Here is a 20,025-nt window from a genome sequence, read left to right as displayed (position 1 = left end):
CAGGGTTTCACCATGTTAGCCAGGATGGTCTCAATCTCCTGACCTCATGATCTGCCTGCCTCGGCCTCCCAAAGTGCTGGGATTACGGGTGTGAGCCACCGCATCTGGCCCTTTTTTGGCTCATTTTTCTTCTTCTTCTTCTTCTTTTTTTTTTGTTTGTTGTTGTCGTTTTGAGACAGAGTCTCACTCTGTCATCCAGGCCGAGTGCAGTGGCACCATCTCAGCTGGCTGCAACCTCCACCTGCTAGGCTCAAGCAATTCTTGTGCCCCAGACTCATAAGTAGCTGGGATCACAGACTAATTTTGTATTTTTAGTAGAGATAGGGTTTTGCCATGTTGTCCAGGCTGGTCTCAAACTCCCGGCCTCAAGTGATTTGCCCATCTCAGCTTCCCAAAGTGCTGAGATTGCAGCACTTGGCCCTTCTGCCCATTTTTCTTTTTCTTTTTTTCTGAGATGGAGTCTTGTTCTTGTCAGCCAGGCTGGAGTGCAATGACACGATCTCAGCTCACTGCAACCTTTGCCTCCTGGGTTCAAGTGATTCTCCTGCCTCACCCTCCTGAGTAGCTGGGATTACAGGCACTCGACCATGCCTGGCTAATTTTTGTATTTTAAGTAGAGATGGGGGTTTCACCATGTTGGCCAGGCTGGTCTGGAACTCCTGACCTCAAATGACCTGCCCGCCTCAGCCTCCCAAAGTGCTGGGATTACAGGTGTGAACCATTGTACCGGTGTATACATATGTTAATTTTGGGGAAAATTGATATCTTTATGATTGTATTTGCCTTATCCAAGAACAAAGGAGCCTTTCATTTGTTCAAGGTTACCATTGTGTCTTCAAGGGTGTTTCAGGTTTTTCTCATATAAGTCTGCATACTTTCTGTTATGTTTGCTCTTAGGTATTTTACCTTTTTGGTTGCTTTTGTGAATGGGGTTTGCTTTTACTTTAAATCTTCTATTGTGTTTGATATGTATGAAGGCTATTGTTTTTTGTATGTTGATTTAATTTTTTTTTGAGATAGGGTCTCACTCTGTCACCCAGGCTGGAGTACAGGTAGAGTGCAGGTGAGATTGCAGCTCACTGCAACCTCCACCTCCCAGGCTCAAGTGATCCTCCCACCTTAGCCTTTGGAGTAGCTGGGACTACAGGTGTGCCCCACCACGCCAGGCTAATTTGTGTGTGTGTGTGTGTGTGTGTGTGTTTTGTAGAGAGGGAGTTTTGCCATGTTGCCCAGGCTGGTCTCAAACTCCTGGGCTCAAGCGATCCACCTGCCTAGGGCTCTTAAAGTGCTGCGATTACAGGTGTGATCCACTGTGCGCAGCTGGTGTGTTAATTTTAAATCTAGCTACATCGCTGAATTCCTTAATGTTTAAGATGAATTATCTTGGGTTTTCTAGGTATATTCTCATAATATCAGTAGATGTAATTAAACTTCTTTTCTACATTTTATACCTTTATTTGAATTGTTTTGTCTTATTATATTGGCTAATCTCCATTCAAATATTAAATTACAGTGAGATAGCATCTTTGCTTTGTTCCTGACCTTGGTAAGAATGCCTCTAACGACTAAGTGCTAAGGTGCTGAGATATATTTTATCATGTTAAGGAAGTATCCAACAATTCCTATTTTATTCAGATTTTTTAAAAAACAGAAATAGGGCCGGGCGCGGTGGCTCAAGCCTGTAATCCCAGCACTTTGGGAGGCCGAGACGGGCGGATCACTAGGTCAGGAGATCGAGACCATCCTGGCTAACACGGTGAAACCCCGTCTCTACTAAAAAATACAAAAAACTAGCCGGGGAGGTGGCGGGCGCCTGTAGTCCCAGCTACTGCGGAGGCTGAGACAGGAGAATGGCCCGAACCCGGGAGGCGGAGCTTGCAGTGAGCTGAGATCCGGCCACTGCACTCCAGCCTGGGCGACAGAGCGAGACTCTGTCTCAAAAAAAAAAAAAAAAAAAAAAAAAAAAAAAAACAGAAATAGATACTGAATTATATCAAAGGCCTTTTCAGCACCTGTGGAAAAATCTGATTTTCCTCTTTCTATCTATTGATATAGTGAATTATATTAATGGTTTTCTTAATATGAACCATCTTTGCAATCTTAGAATAAACTGGGTCATAAAGTAATTTTTAAAATTTTGATGTTTATTTTTCTAAGCAATTTTAGAGTTACAGCAAAATTGAGTGGAAAGTACAGAGAATTCCCATATACTGCCCTCCTTCCACACACACATTCATGCACACAGCTTTCCCCACTATCAGCATCCTGCACCAGAGTTTACAATCCATGAAGCTACACTGACACATTATGCAAAGTCTATAGTTTACATTAGGGATTACTCTTCTTGTCACATACTCTTTGGATTTTGACAAATGTATGATGACATGTATTCACCATTATAGAATTATACAGAATAGTTTCACTGCCCTAAATATCCTCTGTGCTTCATCTATTGATCCCTCCATCCCCCCAATCCTGACAATCACTGATCTTTTTACTGTCTCCATAGTTTTGTCTTTTCTGGAGTATCATATACTTGGAGTCATACAGTATGTAGAGATTGACTTCTCCTATTTAGTAATATGCACTTAATTTTCTTCCTTGTCTTTTCATGGTTTGGTAGCTCATTTCTTTTTAGCACTGAATAATACTCAATTGTCTGGGTTTAACACAATTTATTTATCCATTTACTTACTAAAGGACATCTTGGTTGCTACCAAGTTTTGGCAATATGAATAAAGCTGCTATAAACATTCACTTATAGGTTTTTGTGTGAATGTAAGTATTTAACTCATTTGGGTAAATACCAAGGAGCAAGATTACATAAAGTATTTTTAAAATGTGCTTTTGGATTCTGCTGTTAATGTTTGACTTGGAATTTTTTTTACATTCATATTCATAAGTGAGAGTAGTTTGTAGACTTTTTTGTACAGTCTTTGTCAGATTTTGGAATCAATATTATGTTGATTGGCTTCATAAAATGTTACTGGCTTCATAAAAACAATTGGGAAGTTTTTCTTATTTTAAAATGGCCCAAGCCAGGTGTGGTGGCTCACGCTTGTAATCTTAGCACTTTAGGAGGCCAAGGCGAGAGAATCTCTTGAGGCTAGGGGTTCAGGACAACCCGGGGCAACGTAGCAAGACCCTGTCTCTATTTTAAATAAAAAGAAAAAAGAGAAATAAAAGGAAAAAGCTGCAAAACAATTTATGTGGCAGCATCTAAGTATCACATCTTTGGAAATTTAGAATAATTCCTCATGAAACTACCTGGGCCTCATATTTTTTATGTGGATAGTTATTTTATATATTTATTTCTTCTAGTAAAATAGATTTGTCTAGGCTTTCTATCTCTGCTGAGATTAATTTTGGCATATTGCAAGTTTCATTAAATCTAGGCTTTCAATTGTATTTTTGAGCACAGTGGCTCATGTCTGTAATCCCAGCACTTTGGGAGGCCAAGGCAGGTGGATCACCTGAGGTCAGGAGTTCAAAACCAGCCTAACATGGTGAAACCCCGTTTCTACTAAAATTACAAAAATTAGCCAGGTGTGGTGGCACATGCCTGTAATCCCAGCTACTCGGGAGGCTGAGGCAGGAGAATCGCTTGAACCCAGGAGGCAGAGGTTGCAGTGAGCCGAGATCATGCCATTACACTCCAGCCTGGGTTGACAATAGCAAAACTCTGTCTCAAAAAAACAAAACAAAACAAAACAAAAAATGTATTTTCATAATACTATGTAATTTTCTGTTTAAATGGCTATACTCCTCTTATCATTTCTTAAAATTTAGTGTTATACTTTCTTTCTCTTGTTTTGATTAATTAGTGGCCTGTCATTAAATTTTTTCCTCAAATAATTGGCATGGTAATTTATTCATTGGTTCTCTGTATTTGACATAATTAATATCTGCTTTATCCTTATTTTACTTTCCGCTTTTCTTTTTCTTTCTTTGTTTTTAATACCTTAAACTATTAAGGGATAATCTGCTTTTCTTTGATTTACTTTGGTTTAGGTTTCTTTTTTCTATTCTTTTTTTTTTTTTTTTGAGACATAGTTTCACTGTGTCATCCAGGCTGGAGTGCCGTGGTGTGATCTCACCTCACTGCAACCTCCACCTCCCAGGTTCAAGTGATTCTCCTGCCTCAGCCTCCCAAGAAGCTAGAATTGCAAGCATGCACCACCACGCCCAGCTAGTTTTTTTGTATTAGTAGAGATGGGTTTCACCATGTTGCCCAGGCTGGTCTCGAACTCTTGACCTCAGGTGATCCACCCACCTTGGCCTCCCAAAGTGCTGGGATTATAAGCATGAGCCATCGCACCAGCCCTTTTTTTTTTTTTTTTTTTTTTTTTTTTCTTGAGACAAGGTCTGGCTCTGTTGCCCAGGCTGGAGTGCAGTGGTGCTATCACGGCTCACCAGAGCCTCAACTCCTGGGCCCAAGCAATCATCTCACCTCAGCCTCCCAAGGAGTTGGGACCTCAGGCACGCACCATTATTCTGGCTAATTTTTGTATTTTTTGGAGAGACAGGGGCTCACCATGTTGCCCAGGTTGGTCTTGAACTCCTGGGCTCAAGCCATCTGCCTGCCTTGGCCTCCCAAAGTGCTAGGATTATATGTGAGAGCCACGTCGTGTGTGTAGCTGGTTTAGGTTTATTAGTGAGAAATCAAATTCATTTTTGACCATTCTTTCATTTTTAGCAATAGAAATATTTAAAACTATATATTTTTCTTTGGTCGCTGACTTTTTTTTACAGACTTTGATATGTATTGTTTTCATTGTTATTTCTTAGAAATTATTCAAGCTCAATTTTAATTCTATTTTCCATTTCATCTAACAGTTGTTTAGTAGGGCCCTTTATTTATTCAGTTGTTTTTTTTTTTTTTTGAGATGGAGTCTCCCTCCGTTTGCCCAGGATGGAGTGCAGGGGCACGATCTCAGCTCACTGCAACCTCTGCACCCTGGGTTCCAAGTGATTCTCCTGCCTTAGCCTCCTGAGTAGCTGGGACTACAGGCATGTGCCATCATGCCTGGCTACTTTTTATATTTTTAGTAGAGACGAGGTTTCATCCTGTTGGCCAGGCTGGTCTCCAACTCCTGACCTCAAGTTATCTGCCTGCCTCTGCCTCTCGAAGTGTTGGGATTACAGGTGTGAGCCATGCACCTGGCCTCATAGGGCACTTTAAAATTTCCAGGTGGAAAGAACTACTTGTTTTCTGTTTTTGTTACTGATTTCTAGTTTTATTATATTGTTTATTAACTTAAAATTAAAAAAAAAAAGAGACAGAGTCTTGCCATGTTGCCCAGGTTGGTCTCGAATTCCCCGGGTCAAGCAGTCCTCCTGTCTTGGCCTCTCAAAGTGCTGGAATTACAGGCGTGAGTCACAGCACCCAAATTATTATATTATTTACTCACTAATTATTATTATTATTATTATTTTTTTTTTTTTTGAGACGGAGTCTCGCTGTGTCCCCCAGGCTGGAGTGCAGTGGCGCGATCTCGGCTCACTGCAAGCTCCGCCTCCCGGGTTCACGCCATTCTCCTGCCTCAGCCTCCTGAGTAGCTGGGACTACAGGCGCCCACTACCACGCCCGGCTAATTTTTTGTATTTTTAGTAGAGACGGGGTTTCACCATGGTCTTGATCTCCTGACCTTGTGATCCGCCCGCCTCGGCCTCCCAAAGTGCTAGGATTACAGGCGTGAGCCACCGCGCCCGGCACTAATTATTGTTTAACTAAAATAAGCCTGATGCTGTGGCTCACGCCTGTAGTCCCAGTACTTTGAGAGGCCAAGGTGGGAGGATTGCTTGAGCCTAGGAGTTCGAGACCAACCTGGGTAACATATAGAGACCTTACTTTTACAAAAAAAAAAAAAAAAATTAGCTGGGTATAGTGGCATGTGCCTGTAGTCCCAGTTACTCAGGAGGCTGAGGTGGGAGGATCACTTGAGCCCAAGAGGCCGAGGCTGCAATAAGCCATAATCATACCATTGCACTCCAGCGTGAGTGACAGCATGATAAGTTGTCTCAAAATAAAATAAAATAAAATAAAATTTGCTTTATTTGCTTTATTCTACTATTGAAAATTTGTTTATGATATAGCCAATTTTCATTGCTGACTCCATATGTGCTTGGGAAGAAAGTATGTTCTCTATTTCTTTTTTTTTTTTTTTTTGAGACAGAGTCTCACTCTGTCGCCTAGAATGGAGTCCAATGGCGCGATCTTGGCTCACAGAAACCTCCGCCTCCTGGGTTCAAGTGATTCTCTTGCCTCAGCCTCCCAAATAGCTAGGATTACAGGTGTGGGCCACCACACCTGGCTAATTTTTGTATTTTTAGTAGAGATGGGGTTTCACCATGTTGGCCAGGCTGGTCTTGAACTCGTGACCTCAGGTGATCCACCCACCTTGGCCTCCCAAAGTGCTGGAATTACAGGTGTGAGCCACCGTGCCCTGCCTATTTTTTGTTTTTCTTGAGATGGAGTTTCACTCTTGTCGCCCAGGCTGGAGTACAGTGGTGTAATCTCAACTCACTGCAACCTCTGCCTCTGGAGTTCAAGCGATTCTCCTGCCTCAGCCTCTCAAGTAGCTGGGATTACAGGCGTTCGCCACCATGCCTGGCTAATTTTTATATTTTTAGTAGAGACGGTGTTTCACCATGCTGGCCAGGATGGTCTCAAACTCCTGACCTCAGGTGATCCATCTGTCTAAGCCTCCCAAAGTGCTGGGATTACAGGCATCAGCCACCTCGTCTGGCCCTTTCTGTATTTTTGAGGTGTAAAATTTAATATATATCATATCCAGGAGGTCTATCTTATTATTTATTTATTTTAAAGGCTTATCAAGTGAAGCAGTGGGGGTGAAGAAGGAACAAATAAATCTGTAACTGGTTGTGATCAATTAGTTGTAAACACCACTGCACTCAGACCAGCCAAGGCCTATCTTATTTATTATTAATATATTGTTTAAATTTTCTATATCCTTGCTTAATTTGGTTGGTTAGACCTGCTTTAGCCTGAGAGAGAAATGTTAAGGTCTCTTATTTTTATTGTTTTTATTGTGAGCTGAGCAATATGATTAATGCATCACTTTGCATTTGAGGGTAAAACAAACAAGACATACAACAGGATTTCTTTAAATGATGCATTTATTTCTGTTAAACAGATGTCCAGGTTCTAATTTAGGGACAGACACTACTAGTTTTATTAGGCAAATACTTTAAGGCTTCAGTCTTCTCCTGTGTAAACTGCGGTCAGTTATGGAATTTTTAAAATCTAATACTTTAATTGACCTATTCAATAAAGTGCTTTTGAAATAATACTCTTCCACGCCCCGCAGTTACTGACTGAAATAATTGCAATAATGACAGCTATCATTTGTTTAGTGCTCACTGCCCGCCGGGCTCCCCGCTTGGCACTTCACACACACAGCTCCCCTGAATCACGGCATATTCCTTTTAATTTTTCCTCAGTCTCTAGAATGTTGGACTGTGGTTCAACTGGCAATACCAACTTGCATCTCGTTGGATGCAACTTTCTACTTTTATTAGGACAATGGTCAGAAAGAACACATTAGTCAAGGGAGCAATTAGCCAACATTTACTTCTGTTAGTTTCCAAGTTTGACAGGAAACAAGACCAGAATGAGATAAGGAGCTCTGGCCTTTACAGGGTGTGATCGGACTCTTGGAAAAACAGAGCTGTTTTCTTGGCTAGCTATTTTCATCCAGGTTTATACAAGCACTCCCAAAGTGGTAAAAAATACTGTAGCCAAAGACTGTTCCTTGAGTTAAACAGAGATAGCATGACAAGGAGTGTTTAGCACTAAGTTAATCTCCTTTTGTCTTTTGTAGTAACATAGTAATGCAATAGGAGTAAGTAATGAGATGGTCTCACCTTGACTCAGATTAATGAATATTATACCTGCTTCTTCAGATAAAGAGACTTTGTGTTGTTTTTAAGTTCACTTATCCATTTGGTGAATCACTTAACATTATTATCTCCTATTACCATCACGGTTGATAAATACATGATAGCATTGTCACACTACCACCTTCTGTGCTCATGACAGAGAATCAGTCATTAATCAATTTGTATACTTTCTTGCCAAATCTAGATGGAGCCCCACAATTTTTTAAAACATGGCATGCAAGTATACGACTGGAATTAGCTCCTAAGATAAAATCTGCTGCCATTCTTGTTTAGGCACTCAGGATGCAAGGATAAATACACGGGACTCATAGTTGAGGGTGGGATGCAGAAATATAAATAGCAACTCTTGTGCCATGAGATCAGGTGACAGGGAGGAGTTGCTGCCTAACTTAGAGTGGTGAATTTAGCATTTCTTTAATGGCATGAGGATAGCCAACTCTCTTAAGTTCCTTAGACCATGATTTTTGTTAGTGACTCTTGGTTCACCTGCTCAGTACACTGTGCAAGTATATGTGGAATGTCTACTTCTGTGGTTCTCACCCATGTGTCACAGCATGTTTGTGTACCAAGTCACAGACGTGCTTTCATTTTGATCAACTTGCAAAACTTATGCTTACTGCAATTGGAGTTAGCAAAGTCTCTCAAGCAGGCTGTTGAGCCCAGTGGATCGTTTGTTGTGAAATACAGAAGCTTGATGGGGCATGGGGCATAATACGACAACATACTTTTTTTTTGTTTGCTTTTGAGATGGAGTTTCGCCCTTGTTGCCCAGGCTAGAGTGCAATGGCACGATCTTGGCTTACTGCAACCTCTGCCTCCTGTGTTCAAGCGATTCTCCTGCCTCAGTCTCCCAAGTAGCTGGGATTACAGGCATGAGCCACCACACCTGGCTAATTTTTTTTTTTTTTTTTTTTTTTTTTTTTTTTTTTAGTAGAGATGGGGTTTTACCATGTTGGCCAGGCTGGTCTTGAACTCCTGATCTCAGGTGATCCACCCGCCTCGGCCTCCCAAAGTGCTGGGATTACAGGTGGGAGTTACTGCGCCAGGCTGACAACGTACTATGTTATCATACTATGTTTGTATTTCGGTATATGGGAGAGTGTTCGCATGGCTGAATGGCCAGGCTCATGGCAACCCTTACTGTTTCCTAGTTAGAGATGTAACCATATGAGCCATCCATTTATAGGCCCAGGGTTGTGTTTTAAAAGAACTAGGTGTGTCTCAGTTTGGCTTAACATTAATATTTGATTATCACTTCAAAGTACAGAGGATCTGTTTCATTGCACTTGTCATTAGTCTAATCTAATGATTTAAAAGTACGTATTAATTTAATATCCAAACTAGGATGGCTAAGAGACACCACAGGTAATTAGAAGGGTCTAATTAGAGACACCTAAAAGCATTTTGAGACATTGTATTCTGGACTCTTTAAAGTGTACTGGACAACATGGAGCAACAATTCTTTCACTTCAACAAGGGCTTGTAACATAGATGCCTGGAAGGGAATAATAACTAGGAAATTTTAACATTTTCTCCAGAGACTGTTGCCATTATGATTTTGCAGGATTTACTGTAAATAAAGCAATAGACACAGAATGGAAATGAATAGAATGAATAGAACAGAGAAGAGAAAAATAGCAGATAATATTTTGTAGACAGCTCCACAAATCCTGGAGCCCAGCCTCTCCCTAAAATTGGTTCTCTAGCTTGCAACTATCCGTTCCATCAAGCAAAGTGGTTTTAGGAAAAGACAGCATATGGCCAGACGCGGTGGCTCACACCTGTAATCCCAACACTTTGGAAGGCCGAGGTGGGTGGATCACGAGGTCAGGGGAGTTCAAGACCAGCCTGGCCAACATGGTGAAACCCCCGTCTCTACTAAAAGTACAAAAATTAGCCAGGCATGGTGGCGGGCACCTGTAATCCCAGCTACTTGGGAGGGTGAGGCAGGAGAATCACTTGAACCCAGGAGGCAGAGGTTGCAGTGAGCCAAGATTGCGCCACAGCACTCCAGCCTGGGTGACAGAGCAAGACTCCGTCTCAAAACAAACAAACAAACAAACAAAACAAACAAACAAACCAGAAAGTTCTTCTTGGTTTACAGATCTTTGTTGTGACTCAAGCCATTGTTAATAAACAATGCAAAGCTAGGTAGTCTGAGAGGTAATACCATTGGAAAGATAATCTAGGAATACAAGGAACTCTGCATTTGTGAAGAGTTGAGCTACTGACCATCAATAAAATGTGCATTTCAAATAATTTGCCTGAATCATCCTGGTAGTCATAGAGGTGAACATTTTTGAAACAGTTGTTCCAAATTGTGGGTACAAGTTACAACTAATTTCCCCCATTAATATATGTTAGCTGAATGCATTATAAAACATCTAATCTCTGTTCTTTGCCATCTAGTTTGAGTCATTTAAGTAATTCAGGCAAGATTCTGTAGCCACAGACATATATATGAACTTGGAGTTTTAAGAAAAGTTAAGGCCAGGTTCAGTGGCTCATGCCTGTAATCCTGGCACTTTAGGAGGCCAAGGTGAGAGGACCATTTGAGGCCAGGAGTTTGAGACCAGCTTGGGTAACATGGCCAAACCCTGACTCTAAAAAAATGCAAAAATTACCAGTGTGCGCCTGTGGTCCCAGCTACTAAAGGCGGTGGGCGGGGTGGGGGTGGGGGTGGGGTTGAAATGAGGGGGTTGAGGCTGGAGGATGTCTTGAGACCAGGAGGTAAAGGCTGCAGTGAGTTTAGATCGCGCCACTGTACTCCAGCCTGGGCGACAGAGTGAGACCCTGTCTAAAAAATGAAAAAGTTAAATTTGATTGTGATAGAAACTCAATAGAGAAATTCTGAAAAGCTGCTGCTTTTTAAATGTAATAATAGTGAGGTGTGCCTTTTCTTTGGAACTTCAAGTGCCTTAGTAATATTGTAATCACAGCCCAAGAGGTAAGTGGGAGTCAAGTGACATCATCCTGGGTCCAAAGGGACTGAGTATGTGCTGGAAAATCAAATTGGCACCTGCAAGACGCAGTTCCAAGGATGCAGTTCGCAGTGAGTTTTCAGACATGGATGATGTATGTCGCGTCGGACGACTGAGACAGCTCTCCACTTCCCCTCATCTAAGGGTAAGGAGGAACCCAGTTATCTGTATTGTTAACAAGCGCCTCCCCTTCTCTCCAGGTGACCCCGAGATCCGGACCACACTACGAAACACGGATCCAGATTTTAAAGGCCTTCGAATCCAAATTCCTCGTTTTACAAAGAGCCCACGGGGTGAAATGACTTGCTCATGGTCTGGTAGCTAATCGCAGATCTGCTTTCTAACTCCTACTTCCAAGACCCGGGAATCTACGGGTGTTGGAGAAGACCTCTGCTGAAATCGTCCAGAAGAGCTTTTTGAGGGAGTTTGTGACTCCCGATTCCCTAGCCCCGGGTAAGAAAAGGGTCGTGAACCTGCATTGCGAGGTGGTCTCTCCCTCACACCACCTCGGATGTCCCAAAACACGGGGAGAAAGTTGCCCGCCCCGGGCTGCGGCGGGGCCTGCTGCTCCGCCCCGGCGCTGGCGGGCGCGCTCCACACTGGCCGCCGAGGGGCGAGCGCGGGACCCGGCGGCGGGCGGCGGGCGGGGAAGGCGCGGGGCGTGGTTTGCCGCTTTCCGAGCGCCAAGGAGCTGAGCGCGCTCAGCTGCGCCCAGAGCCTTCGGCCGAACCTGAGAAAGCAGGAGAGAGAGCGAGCAAAAGGCGCGATCCAGAGAGCCAGGCAAGCGGGGCGCCGACCTCGGGCGGCCCCGGCCCGCGCTCTTGCCCCTTGGCCGGGCGGACGGTGGGTGAGCGCGGCCACAGGGCCCCAGCACCCCGGTGCGCCCTGGAGAGAGCGGGAGGGAGGAGAAGGGGCGAGGGCGAGAGAGGGAAAGGTCCCTGAGCCGGGGGCGGGGGCGGCGGGAGACTGGAACCGACCCGATGCCAGGGTCCGAGCCGGGCCACGGGAAACTTTGCTCGGGTGGGGAGAGAGGGGTGCGCGGAGGGCGCCGCAAACTTGTCAGCGGGCGGGGCGCTCCGGAGATTGGAGCAAGCGCCAGCGGGTGGCGTTTGTCTCTCCGGGTTCTTTGTGTCACCTCCGGGCCCCAGCCAGCCGGTCCGCCCGGCTTGGGCAGGCGCTGCGCGGGAGGCTGTGCCCCGGTGCCCCGGCGCCCCGGCCGCCCCCTCCCGGGCCCAGGCCCAGGCCCCGGCGCTCGGGGGCCGCTGATTGTTTTCATTCCTCGCGTCACGCCTGGGCGGGAAAGATTTTGAACGCCGCGTGAGCTGGAAGGCTGATAGCCGTGGCGCAGAGATTGCAGGATCGTGGGCGGTGCGGGGCTCGCCCGGGGGACCCGGGAACCCGCGAGTCGGGGCGCACCGGGGCTGCAGAGGGCGCGGGGACTGGCGGCCCGGGTACTGGAGGGGCGGCGGCGGGCGCGGCAGCTTAGCGCCTCTGCGGGAGCGGGGGGCCCTCGGACGGCGGGGATTATAATTCCATTTCGATTGCTTGGGGTCTTTGTTGTCTGAAATTGCCTTTAGGGTCTGACGGTGGCACCTTCTCCTGCTTAGGTTATTTCTCTTCTGTTGAAAAGGGCGGGGCGGGGGCTGTGTATGGAATTAGTGCTGCTGGGAACATTAGCGCCTTATTTGATGGAGGCTGAGAAGTCCTGTGTAGCATCGCGTTTGTGGACGCGTGCTGTTTCCGAAAGTTATTTCCCCTCCCTCCGAGAAAGGGAGCGTCTGAGCTGGACGCCGCAGGCACGATTGTGTACAAGCACCGGCAAGTCGGAGCTAACCCGTGAGGGTTCTTTCGAGCCGCTCCACACTTGGCATCGCTTTTTTTTTCTTTTGAGTTTGTTTGATTTGAAGCAACTTTTGTCTGCTTTGCTAGAAGTTCCGAAGGCTTCGTTGCAGATACTATGTGGCTATGCTAGGATGGGTTCGATCATTTTTAGAGGTGGGGAATACAATTAAACCATGCCGGGCCACACCTGGCCTTCTCACCGCTCCGGTACTTGCCACAGAGACATCGTAAACATGTTCAGAGGAGAGTGTTCAGCTCTTATGGGATGAATATTTGGTGTGTTTTCATGCTTTCATGCATGATTCTTTCTCCAAGTTGTCTTTCTGGAAAGCTGTGGAGACTCTCAAGGGCTTTTTCTGAGATAATTACTGAACGGCTTTAGCCGGGCCGGCCCCCTGGGGCGGTGGGAACAGGTGTAATCCTTATTAAGTTTTTTCGTGGTGAAGAATGGAGATGTCAAAATAAGTAAAAAGTGGAAATGTTCAGGTCTTTGTCCACGTTTTAATTAACAAAGCTTTATCTGAATTTTTAAAAAATCAAACTCAAACCACTTTTGGTCAGCTAGCCTTAAAATTGTTTGAAAAATCATGTGAATAAATTTACCCAATTAGAAATTGTTTAGCATTTCAGTGGATTCGTGTTAATTGTGTTGTAGGATATTGCAGAATGTTTAGAGAACTGAGTCACAATGAGGTTATTCTGAGTAGTGCTCTCACTAGCATAAGGTGAGAGTTAATGTAAAATTTAAAAACTGAATGAATCACATTTTAGTAAGTGAAGGAACGGGTGAAAAGCAATTGGTTCATTTTTCATTTTTATTTTTCATTACTTATATGTTTTAAATATATATTTTCAATAATTTCACAAGATTATTTATTTACTCAAACTCCTACATATACCAGTCAGTGTGCTGGCTTCTGGGGATCTGAATAATAATAGTTACCCCTTATAGAATGCTTATTTTGTAACAGTAGATACTTTACATAGATTACCTTTTTACCTTTTTCATCTGTAATTGTTTATTGAGTACCTACAATGTCTTGTGCTAGGTGCTGGGGTGATAGTGGTGCACAACACAGCGGTGGTTCCTGCCCTTATCTAGGTGGGGAATCTAGGCAGGAAATAAAATATATTGCTAAACTAATAGCAGGTTTTGAAAGGTAAATCAGATCACATCATTCTGTTCAAAACCCTCCATTGGCTTCCTGTCTCTCTCTGAGTGAATGGCAAAGACCTGACAGTGGCTCCCAGAGCACACCTCTTTTGGCTTCCCTGCTTCTCCATGCCGTTACCTTCGTATTTTATCTGCTGCTCTCCTCCCTACTCGAGTGTCTACAGCCAAACTAGCTTTCTTGCTGCATGAGGGCCTTTGGACTTGCTGTGTGCTGCCTGGAATGACCCCTTGGCCCCAGCTCCCATATCTCTAATGGCACTTGTTGACCTGACCCTCTTCACTTCTTTACTTGATGTTATTTTGTCAGTGAGCCTTCACTAACCTCCAAATTTAAAATCACAACCATCCTCGCGACTCCCATTCCTCCTTTCATAAGTTATTATTTTTCCTCCATAGCACTTATGGCTGCCTACCATATGTTGCTTGTTTATTGTCTGTCTTTTTCAGAAGGTTGTATATCCTTCAGAACTGTATTGGAGCTGTTTTATTCACTGTTACATCTTCAGAATCTGGAACAGTAACTGGCATATAGTAGGTCCTCAATAACTTGAATGAATGTTGAGTGGAAAGAAGGGTACAGCAGAATGCTGGGACATAGAATAACCAAGGCCTCCTAGAATAATGGTGAGAAGGCCTGTAGGTGGACGTGACATTTAACTGAGACTTGAAGATGAGAAGGAGCTAGCCATATTGTTCTGGCATAAGAGGTTGTAGAGAGGAGACAGGTATGGAAGAAAATCTGGCAGAGAGAGAGGATGCTCAAAGACCTCGAGGCGGGAAAGAGCTAGGAGGTGTGTGGATTTATTGAAACTGAGAGGTCATTGTGGCTGAGCACTGTCAAGTCAAGGGAGGGTAAGACTAAATGACAGAGTGGAAATCAGGTGTCAGATTATTCAGGGTCTTTCTGGAGAAATTAACATGAAATCCTCATAGATAGCCTATTAACCCTTTTATGGTTTAAAAAACTGGGCATCAGGGAGATTGAATAACTTTCTGAGATTATGCAGTGGGTGAGTGGCACAGCCTAGAATACAAAGCCAGGCTCACTGACTCTAACAAACCTATATTTTACCACTATGTCAAGATCAAAAGACATAGTCCCTATCCTGATGAAGCTGTTAGTTTAGTGTGAAGACAAGCTATTGCAGTATACACATGTACTCCTGGGGGCTGTGGAAGGAGGGAAGCCCCTAGTTCTGCTTGGGAGTGGGACAAGCCAAATTGGAAACAATATAATCATTTTTCCTTTTTTATTATTATGAAATATTTCAGATTGGCAACATCTTAATTAAGAAATAATATTAAATACAATAGCCTATTCTCTGAGTCTTCACTGTATGTTTCCCTCCTTTTTTTCTTTTTAAAGACAAAATACTTGCTTTCACATGTACAAAGGGTCTGTGTCATATGCCCCCTTTCCTACTTTCATCAAATAAAAGATTATATCTGGAATAGTGCACATTCACTTATTTTATTTTTTTGAGACAAGGTCTCGTTCTATCACCCAGGCTGGAGTGCAGTGGTACGATCATGGCTTACTGTAGCCTCTACCTCCCGGGCCCAAGTGATTCTCTCACCCCAGCCTCCCGAGTAACTACCATGCGCACTACCATGCCTGGCTGATTTTTAAACTTTTTGTAGAGAAGAGATCTCACCATGTTGCCTAGGCTGGTCTCCAACTCCTGGCCACAAGTGATCCTCCTACCTCAGCCTCCCAAAGTGCTGGATTACAGGCATGAGCCTACCCTTGGCCTCTTGTTTACATTTGAGAAGTTTTTGATGTATGTATAGACCTGTGAAGCTGCCTTCCTGTAGCCCCTTGCTATACCCTGAATCCCTCTTCCTCATGCAATCAATGATAGCTTTCTGACTCTGTGGATTAGTTTGCGTTTTTAGAATTTTATGTAAATAGAATCATGTAGTAAGTTCTGTTCTTTGCCTGGCTTTTGCTTAGCATAATTATTTTGAGACTCATCCATATCGTATCAATAGTTGATTCCTTTTTGTTGTTAAGTAGTACTCCATTGTACTGATAGACCCCAGTTCATTTATCTTTTCACCCATTGATAGACATTTGGGTTGTTTCTGGTTTTGGCTATTAAAAATAAAACTGCCATGAACATTATACACAGTCTTTGTATGTATGTCTTTCATTTCCCCTGGGTAGATGTCTAGGAGTAGAATGACCAGATCCTATGGTAGGCATATGTTTAACTTTTCAAAGAACTACTATACTTTTCCAAAGTGGTTATGTAATATAACCAAAATAGTCTATGAGAGTTCCAGTTGCTCCAAATCCTTGCCAACAGTTGGGGTGGTCAGGCTTTTATAGCCATTCTGTTGGTTGTGTAGTGACACTTCATTGTGGTTTTAATTTCTATTTCCCTTATGACTAATGACATTGAGCATCATTTCATATGCTTATTTACCATCCGCATATCTTCTTTGTTGAAGTGTCTGCTCAAATTTTTTGCCTGTTTTCTTGCATTGTTGTTTTCCTTCTTACTGAGTTTTGAGAGCTCTTTGTGTATTCTGGATGCAAGTCATTTATCAGGTATAAGATTTGCAAACATTTACATTCAGTCTTATCTTAGTCCATTTTGTGCTGCCATTATGGAATACCAGATTGGGTAATTTATAATGTTCAGAAATTTATTGGCTCATGGTTCTAGAATCTGGGAAATCAAAGATAGAGGGGGTGACATCTGGTGAGAGCGTTTTTGCTGTATCATTACATGACAGAAGGGCAAAGAGAGGGTGAGAAAGAAGCAAAATGGAGCTGTTTTATTCTTTTTATTTTATTATTTATTTATTTAAGACACAGTCTCACTCTGTCACCTAGGCTGGAGTGCAGTGACACAGTCTTGGCTCACTGCAACCTCTGCCTCCTGGGTTCTAGTGATTCTTGTACCCTAGCCCCCCGAGTAGCTGGGATTACAGGTGTGCATCTCCACATTGGCCTTTTTAAAAAAAATTTTTGTATTTTTTTTAGAGACAGGGTTTCACTGTGTTGGCCAGGCTGGTCTTGAACTCCTGGCCTCAAGTGATCTGCCTGCCTTAGCCTCCCAAAGTGCTGGGATTACAGGCATGAGCCACTGCACCCAGCCTATTTTCTTTTTTTTTTTTGAGACAGTGTCTCATTGTGTTGCCCAGGCTGGAGTGCAGTGGCTTGATCTCAGCTCACTGCAACCTCCACCTCCCAGGTTCAAGCGATTCTCCTGCCTTAGCCTCCTGAGTAGCTGGGACTCCAGGTGCGTGCCACCACGCTTAGCCTGATTTATTCTTTTATAAGGAACCTGCTCCTGTGATGATGGCGTTAATCCTTTAATGAGAGCAGAACCCTCATAACCCATCACCTGATAAAAGTTCCATCTCTTAATACTGTAATATTGTAACAGTATTGCCTCTTAATAATGTTATAATGGCAATTAAATTTCACCAGAGTTTTGGAGGGGACATTTAAACCATAGCAAATTTATTACATTCTCTTAACAATATATTTTGAAGATACTGTTCTTAATTTTGATGAAGTACAATTTGTCAATTTATTCTTTATGGATTGTACTTTCGGTGTTATATTTGAGAAATCTGCCTAATTCAAAGTCAAAAAGGCTTTCTCCTATGATTTTTTTTCTAAAATTTTTATAAGGTTTTGGTTTAACATTTAGGTTCATGTACTTTAATTTTTGTTCATGGTGTGAATATGGGCGGAAGTTTACCCCATCTATGCCATGAACATTTGGTAATTTTTGGAGACAGTGTCTGGAGACCATGTCTGGTATAGGGATGAGGCGCATTTGTTCCCGGCATCTAGTGGGCAGAGGTCTAGGTTGCTGCTAGACACCCTACAGTGGATAGGTGAGATCCTCTCAATAGAGAATTATTCAGCCAAAGTGTTAGTAGTGCCAGGGTTGAGACACTCTAGGCTTGAGGTTTATTAATTTTATTGACCTCCATGAACCAGCTATTGGTTTCATTGATATTGTTTAATATTTTTCTAGTTTCCCTTTAATTGGTTTTCACTCATATCTTTATTTTTTCCTCTCTTCTACTTTTGGGTTTAATTTGTTCTTATTCCAGTTTCCTTAGGTCATTGATTTGTGACTTTTCTTCTTTTCTGATATAGGTGTTTAGTCTTTTAAATTTATTCCTCAGTACTACTTTAGTGACATGTCACAAGTTTTGATGTGGTGTGATTTTATTTGTATTTAGTTTAAAATACTTTTAAAATTGACTGGGCATGGTGGCTCACGCCTGTAATCCAAGCCCTTTGGGAGGCCGAGGCAGGGGATCACGAGGTCAAGAGCTCGAGACCAGCCTGGCCAACATAGTGAAACCCCATCTCTACTAAAAATACAGAATTAGCTGGGTGTGGTGGCATGTGCCTGTAATCCCAGCTACTTGGGAGGCTAAGGCAGGAGAATTGCTTGAACTCGGGAGGTGTAGGTTACCGTGAGCTGAGATCATGCCGCTGCAGTCCAGCCTGGGCAACACAGCAAGACTCTGCCTCGGGGAAAAGAGAAAAGAAAGAAACAAGCAAGTCACTATGTGCAGCCCGCACTAAAGGAGTGGACTCCACTCCTTTCATCTCTCCTTTCTCTCTTTTCTTTCTCTCTCTCTTTCTCCCTTCCCCCCTTCCTTCCCTTCCCTTCCCTCCCTCCCTCCCTCCCTCCCTCCTTCCTTCCTTCCTTCCTTCCTTCCTTCCTTCCGTCTGTCCGTCCGTCCGTCCGTCTAGCTCTGTCGCCCAGCAGGCTGGAGTTTAGTAGCACGATCTTGGCTCACTGCAACCTCTGCCTCTCTGGCCCAAGTGATCTACCTGCTTTGGCCTCCCAAAGTACTAGGATTATAGGCGTGAGCCTCTGTGCCTGGTCTAGAAACTAATTTTCTTAAACTAAATCCACTAAATTATCATAGAGCAGACCATTGCTGTTATAGAAACATATTTTAGAATACTGCAGAGTATTACAATATTCAGAACACCTGCACTTGGAGAAACCTCCCCTCCAGACAGGCTCTGCAGGGAGCACTGCCTCCTTTTCTTTCCTCTAGGCTGCATTAGGAGGAGGGAGGTGAATGGGGAGCAGGAATCAATCTTCCGGTGTTGACATTTTCCAGACCCTGAGAAACGTTGAGTTGAAAGATAAGTGTGAAAGCATCTCTTTCTTTTGATGGTGTGTGAGATGAAAAGCACTTGCTAATAGCCCCTCAGGTCAAAGTAACACATTTGACAAAAAGCAGCCTCAAGCTTTTGCTTGTCAGTGTCCATGTTTGATTGGAAACTTCAATCTGAGATGTGGTGCTTGAATTTTTGTAGAATTTGCCAATTACTTGTTGCTCTGGTTCCAGCTGACTTTTAGTCTCCCTTTGGGTACTACCACTGCATGCAGTTTGTTATCAGTGAGTAGCTCTTCTCTATCGGGCTGTGTAAATGTACCCCTATTTAATTCATTCAACAAATAATTTTTTGAATACTTACTGAATCTGGGCTCTGACACACAGATGAAAGTCAATGTCTCTTGCCACTACAAGCTGTCTAGAAGCAGAAAGGCCCATAAGCAGAGGAACATGCAATCTCAGTGGTAGTCACTGCAGTGGAAACTGGTGATCACTGCAGTGGAAACATGAGCAGGGCAAAGCATGGTCAGCTAGAGCAGTGGTTCTCAAAGTAGGGTCCAGGGACCAGGAGTGGCCAACCTATTGAGTGTACCTTGACAGTGGGGCCCAGCAATCTGTGTTTAATAAGCCTTCTAAGTGATTCTGATGCATACCGCAGACTGTGAACCATGGGCATAGAGGATTAGACAGTCTCTGAGATTTTTTCCAGCTCTTCAAGTCTATGCGTATGGTTAAGAAATGTGATATTTACCCCATTGTATTTTTTTTTTGAGACGGAGTCTTGCTCTGTTGCCCAGGCTGGAGTGCAGCACAATCTCGGTGCACTGCAACCTTCGCCTCCTGGGTTTGAACTCCTGAGTAGCTGGGATTACAGGTGCACGCCACCACACCCAGCTAACCAGCTAATTTTTGTATTTTTAGTAGAGACAGGGTTTCACCATGTTGGTTGGTCATGCTGGTCTCAAACTCCTGACCTCGTGATCTGCCCAA

At 43.6% G+C, this 20,025-nt stretch overlaps 1 protein-coding gene across 1 annotated transcript in view; it reads left to right on the top strand.

Moving 5' to 3' along the window:
- Positions 1–11,593: 11,593 nt before the first annotated feature.
- The window catches only part of SYNE2 (spectrin repeat containing nuclear envelope protein 2), a 377,154-nt gene continuing 368,722 nt past the window's right edge, over positions 11,594–20,025 (top strand). The window contains 1 exon segment of the mRNA XM_050797880.1: positions 11,594–11,747. The gene's annotated coding sequence lies outside the window, so the exon portion shown is untranslated.

The sequence above is a fragment of the Macaca thibetana genome, chromosome 7, assembly GCF_024542745.1.
Source record: "Macaca thibetana thibetana isolate TM-01 chromosome 7, ASM2454274v1, whole genome shotgun sequence".
Lineage (NCBI taxonomy): Eukaryota > Metazoa > Chordata > Mammalia > Primates > Cercopithecidae > Macaca > Macaca thibetana.
The sequence above is the reverse complement of the archived record's forward strand: the minus strand, read 5'-3'. Positions and strand labels throughout refer to the sequence as shown.